The sequence below is a fragment of the Gorilla gorilla genome, chromosome 20, assembly GCF_029281585.2.
Source record: "Gorilla gorilla gorilla isolate KB3781 chromosome 20, NHGRI_mGorGor1-v2.1_pri, whole genome shotgun sequence".
Classification (NCBI taxonomy): Eukaryota; Metazoa; Chordata; class Mammalia; order Primates; family Hominidae; genus Gorilla; species Gorilla gorilla.
In genome coordinates, this window is record NC_073244.2 from 66,181,878 (window position 1) to 66,188,585 (window position 6,708).

General features: G+C 41.8%; 1 non-coding gene across 1 annotated transcript; it reads right to left on the bottom strand.

The window, feature by feature from the left end:
* Nucleotides 1-2,494: 2,494 nt before the first annotated feature.
* Nucleotides 2,495-2,597, bottom strand: LOC115931673 (U6 spliceosomal RNA). Its single transcript, XR_004068121.1, has one exon. It is a non-coding gene; the product is annotated as a U6 spliceosomal RNA (small nuclear RNA).
* Between the last annotated feature and the right edge of the window lie 4,111 nt (nucleotides 2,598-6,708).

Below are 6,708 nucleotides of genomic sequence, written 5' to 3' on the forward strand. Positions count from 1 at the left end.
CCTCAGTGATCTTTGTTTGGAATCCAGATTCTGAATTCTATGTCTGCCATTTTAGCCATTTCATTAAAAATCACAGGATGGCCACGTAATAAATGAAAGTAGCACTGCACCTCTATCACCCCATCCCTCAGTCAGGATCAGCGTGGAATAAAGAGGGACTTCTCCTTGCTGGAAAAAGCTGAGAAAAAGACCTAGCAGCTTCCATCAACACTTTGGACACCTGTAGATCTCGCCATTGGAGATTCCCTTTCACAGACACTAAGCACAGCTGACGGAGCTACCCAGATTCCACACAGCTGCACTCACCCAGGAGAAAAGACTGACACTGTGCCCCACTGTCCACGGCCGTCACAGCTCTGGCACTATGCCATTGTGGAATGGGACCTACTTCTGGATCTCTGGGGGACACGTAGCCGCAGCATCCTTTCACTGCTGAGGGATTGTCACTGCTGAGCCAGCCTTGCCTGGTGGCCTGCCATCCCCAGGCTGAGCTGTTGCTCTACACTACCCTGTCGTGCCAAGCTGCCTAGAGCCACTTGATCCACCTTTCCCAGTGGCAGATGCATCCTGACCCTCAGGGACCGAGCTGAAGTGGAAACGGTGCCGTGGGTGTTCACAAGAGTGATGGCCTGTGCCTGCGCTCGTGTGACACGCTGCGTATTAGGGTTCTCTAGAGGGACACAACTAATGGCGTGTATGTGTGTGTGTGTGTGTGTAAAATCGTATCTGGTGTATATATATGTGTGTATATATACACATATCAAAAATATATATGTATGTGTGTGTGTATATATGTGTGTATATATGTGCGTGTATATATGTGTGTATATATATGTGTGTATATATGTGTGTGTGTATATGTGTGTGTATATATGTGTGTATATATGTGTGTGTATATATATGTGTGTGTATATATATGTTTGTGTGTATATATATGTGTGTATATATATATAATCGTATCTGGTGTGTATATATATACACACACATATCAAAAAATATGTGTGTGTACATATATGTGTGTATATATGTGTGTGTATATATAAAATCTTATCTGGTGTGTATATATATACACATATCAAAAAATATATGCGTGTGTACATATATGTGTGTATATATGTGTGTGTATATACAAAATCTTATCTGGTGTGTATATATATACACATATCAAAAAATATATGCGTGTGTACATATATGTGTGTATATATGTGTGTACATATATGTTTGTGTTTATATATATGTGTGTATATATATGTGTGTGTGTAAAATCGTATCTGGTGTATATATATGTGTGTATATATACACATATCAAAAATATATATGTATATGTGTGTGTATATATATGTGTGTGTATATGTGTGTATATATGTGTGTGTATATATATGTGTGTATATATGTGTGTGTATATATGTGTGTGTATTATATATGTGTGTGTATATATATGTGTGTATATATATGTTTGTGTGTATATATATGTGTGTATATATATATATAATCATATCTGGTGTGTATATATATACACACATATCAAAAAATATATGTGTGTGTACATATATGTGTGTATATATGTGTGTGTGTATATATGTGTGTATATATATGTGTGTGTGTATATATGTTTGTGTGTATATATATGTGTGTGTATATATAAAATCTTATCTGGTGTGTATATATATACACATATCAAAAAATATATGCGTGTGTACATATATGTGTGTATATATGTGTGTGTATATATGTGTGCGTACATATATGTTTGTGTGTATATATATGTGTGTGTATATATATATACCCTACATATATATACCATACATATATATGTATATACACCATATATATGGGTGTTTATTAAGTATTAACACACTATTATACAAAAATTAGCCTGGTGTGTGTGTGTGTTTATATACATATATATATATAAAATTGTATATGTGTGTATATATATGCATGTGTGTATATATATGTGTGTGTATATATATACCATACATATATATGTATATACACCATATATATGTGTGTGTATATATATACCATACATATATATGTATATACACCATATATATGTATGTGTATATATATATATGAGTGTTTATTAAGTATTAACTCACACTATTATACAAAAATTAGCCCAGTGTGGTGGTGCACACCTGTAGTCCCAGCTACTCAGGAGGCTGAGGCAGGAGAATCAGTTGAACCCAGCAGATGGAGGTTGCAGTGAGCCGAGATTGCACCACTGCACTCCAGCCTGGTGACAGAGCGAGACTCCATCTCAAAAATTGGACTCTAGCCTGGGCAACAAGAGCAAAACTCTGCCTGTCTCAAAAAAAAAAAAAAAAAAAAGACATGATCCAGGCAACATCGATGGGGCATCACCAGGGTCTGTCCTGTCTGTTGCAGTCCACACTTTGCCCTGCTCATAGCCCCATGAACTTCATGTTCATGTCTTTTCACACTATAACTTCTTCCAGGTCTTTGCTGGACACATTAAAAAAAAAAATATATATATATAAAATGCTTCATGAAATTTGTTAATATCCTTGTGCAGCTGCCATGCTGATCTTCTCTGTATCATTCCGATTTTGGTATATGTGCTGCCAAAGCAACAACACACTGGACACATTTATCTAAAAATGAGGCAAACAAAGCATATGGATGTGAATGGGGAAAAGTACAGTGTTCTCTGTTGTAATTGACCCCGAGGTCATCCTTTATATTTACCAGCTTTGCTGTCTATCACCCTCTCTAGGTTCTGCTTACCTTCTGCCAGAGTTCGCATGAGAAACTCTACTTGTCTCAACTATCGGCCCAATGAAATAAACATAAATTTCAACCTTGAGGCATCTGAGCACCTGATTATTGTGCCTGTTTCAGGCTTTCTTGTGGGAGTTGCCCATTGTGTTAGTTTCTTGGAGGCTGATATAACAAATTATCACAAAGTATTGAATAAAAAGAAGATAAACTTATTCTCTCAGAGTTCTGCAGGCCAGAAATAAAAAATCAAAATGTTCATATAATTTCTTCTTTCTAGAGGCTCTGAAGAAGAAACTTGTGTGCTTTTTCCTTCTTTCTTTCTTTTTTCTTGAAACGGAGTCTCGCTCTGTCTCCCAGGCTGGAGTGCAGCGGCGCGATCTCGGCTCACTGCAAGCTCCGCCTCCCGGGTTCACGCCATTCTCCTGCCTCAGCCTCCCAAGTAGCTGGGACTACAGGTGCCCGCCACCACGCCCGGATAATTTTTTTGTATTTTTAGTAGAGATGGGGTTTCACCATGTTAGCCAGGATGGTCTTGATCTCCTGACCTCATGATCTGCCCGCCTCGGCCTCCCAAAGTGCTGGGATTACAGGCGTGAGCCACCGCGCCTGGCCACTTTTGTGCCTTTTTCTTAGACTTTGGTCCTTGCTGGCATTTCTTGGCATTCCTTGGTTTACAGACTTCTCATTCTAATCTCTGCCTCCATCTTCACATGGCATCCTATTCTTCTCTGTGTGTCTTCTTCATGTCTTATAAAGATGTGAGCAATATTGGATTTAGATCCTGCCCGAAGCCAGCATGATCACATCTTAACTAATTATACCTGCAAAGATCCTATTTCCAAATAAGTTCATATTCACAGCTACGGGAGGTTAGGATGTCAACATACCTTTTTGGAGACACAGTGCAAACCCCAACCCCAGTCATGGTTACCTCCAGCTATGGAGAATTCATCACTGCCACAGTGAATTATCTAAGCTGCCCAACCACCCTCTCTTCACCAAATCCTCCTCCTCATCGTTAAAGAAAATTACCCAGGCCAGTATAATATCTTTCTCCTTACCTGCTGATGTACTGTAATGAGGAAACCCAAGGAAAACCAGCTACATCATCATTTTAGGCACAGAGTAATTTTTGTGTTGTTCCCTGGTAGTGGTTTCTTACCAGGCAGATCTTCTAACCCAGGGTCACCTAAAAGTGCAGTCACAGAATGTGCACATCTCCCAAGTGTGTCATCTGTAAAGTTAGTGATAGCTGCTGTTCATTAAACTCTCACTTTACTCCCAAGCCCATGCATTCTACCTATCAAAAGACATACCATGATTTATTGTTTTATTTATTTTTTATTATTTTTTATTTTTTTGACGGAGTTTTGCCCTTGTTGCCCAGGCTGGAGTGCAATGGTGCAATCTCGGCTCACTGCAACCTCCGCCTCCCCAGTTCAGGCGATTCTCCTGCCTCAGCCTCCCAAGTAGCTGGGATTACAGGCGAGCAGCACCACGCCTGGCTAATTTTTGTATTTTTAATAGAGATGGCGTTTCACCATGTTGATCGGGCCGGTCTCGAACTCCTGAACTCAGGTGATCCACCTGCCCTGGCCTCCCAAAATGCTGGGATTACAGGCATGAGCCACCGCACCTGGCCCATTTATTGTCTTTATAGCTATATCTGTATGTATATCATCTACAGCTTTCTGTATGCTTATTTACAGCTACTGTAACAGAACCCCCAAACTGCAGAGTCTCATTCACAAACTGTTCAATACATTCAATTTCAAGAGGCCATTTCAATGTTCTTTCAGTCCCAGTAAAACCAAACCACTGCATGGTACATATCTCAGGTCATTCCCAGAATATCACGTGGCCATGTTCTCATTCCCTCCACGGATTTTGTGGGCATCTGGATTCCCATTCTGAGAATAAGTCATGGGTTATTTCGTTTAAACAAGTCAGACATTCTGAGTGCTCACAGACCCCTGCAAGGAGCTCCGTCAAACCCATTTTCAGCACAAGCAACCTTCGGACTAAGGAAGGTTTGCTGCCCCCTCGTGGGTGGAATGTGTTCCATGGCCTCAAGTTGCTACCAGGTATCACATCCAGACCTCTCTGCTGGTCACAGGTGAGACTTTCAGCTACAGTGGTGGCTACGTGGTCCTTGGTGAGAGGGAGTCACTGGTGTTGGGTTCATGCATGTCCTGCTTTCTTGCTCCATGGCTATCCCATTCATGGGCCCCTCCTGCTTGCATTGTGCCTGCTGACCCCACAGCTGGATGGACTCCACTGCATCAATTCTGTACTCCACCTGGTGCCTCCCCCAGCTGTGGACTGCTCTTGCTTGCTTCTCAGGGATAGGCTCATGATGGGGAGTAGAAATTTCTCCTGTCCTCACCCAGCCTCAGTCTTGGACAATTTCTATATGAGTAGGCCTTGAGGGTGGGGCTTGCTCAGTGTTTGTGTCCTCCTTCCCCTTGGCAGCTGGATTGTACTTGGTAGCTTTGGTTGAGTTGGGCAGGAATTTCCTGTCCCTTCCCTGACATTTGTATATCTGGGATTATGGTTTCAGGAATTTTCTGCAGTACTGCTAGGGATAGAGGGACTTTTAAATCTACCTTCTTATATCCACAATGGGTTTTTACCTGGGGCCTGAGATTGGCTGGTTTTGCTGAACCTCTCTCAATGACTTAAGTCTTTTTCTACACATGGGAGAAGTATCTGGGAAGGGGGCGAGATTTCAGGCCACACACTGTGGAAGGTAATCATGTCTGATCACAAATTTTCGGTCTCCACCTTACTTCCAATCTATGTTGTGAATGCCCAGTTGAGACCCACGGAAAAGAGCTCATGGGTGAGTGTGAAGTGCTTCTCTGTCTTAAGTTCCCAGAGATCCTTGCCTCTTGGAGGCCAGCAAACACTGACTCTTGAGGAATTCATGACAATATCATCTGATTCCTCCTTCCCAGCTTGTATGGCAGTCTCCCACCCTCATGTGTTCTGCCTTTGTAGAGCCTGTCATGGCATCCTACTCCTCCTTGGAATTCAGGTTACTCAGTTGCTGCCAGAGCTCGGATTTCTGATGGTCTCAGGTGAAATCTACATTATGGAGTTGATCTGAGTTTTACTCATGGTTAGGATTGCAGAGAAGCTCTTTTTTTGGAGTGGGGGAGGGAGGGGGAGGGATGGAGTTTCGCTTTTGTTGCCCAGGCTGGAGTGCAATGGCGTGTTCTTGGCTCACTACAACCTCTGCCTCCTGGGTTCAAGTGATTCTCCTGCCTCAGCCTCCCCAGTAGCTGGGATTACGGGCATGTGCCACCATGCCCAGCTATTTTTTTGTATTTTTAGTAGAGACAGGGTTTCACTATGTTTTCCAGGCTGGTCTCAAACTCCTGACCTCAGGCGATCCACCCACCTCAGCCTCCCAAAGTGCTGGGATTACAGGTGTGAGCCGCCGCACTCAGCTAGTGAAACTCTTTCCAGCTTCCCAAACCCTGGGCAGAAGCCGGGATATAAATTATTTATTTACTTACTTAGTTATGTGACATAACTCACACCATATGAAATGCACCATTTTTTAGTGTACAAATAAATGGATTTTAGTGTCTTCACTATGCTGTGCAATCACCATCCCTACCCCATCCTACAGCATTTCCATCACCTCAGAAAGAACCCCTAAGTAGTCAGTCCTAATTCTTCCCTTCCCTCAGCCTTAAGAAATCACTAGTCTACTTTCAGTTTCTATGGCTTTGTCTATTCTGGATATTTCATGTGCATAAAATCACACCAAATATACGTCCTTTTGTAGCTGTTGATGGAAAAGAAGTGGTTACCATGAAGGAACTGAAGTTTTCCAAAGACAAAATTATAATGTGGCCTGACAGAAGAAGCATAGAAATTGATAACAAAAACAAATCCATCACAACTTATCATGAATCTGGTCATGCCATTATTGCACATTACACAAAAGATGAA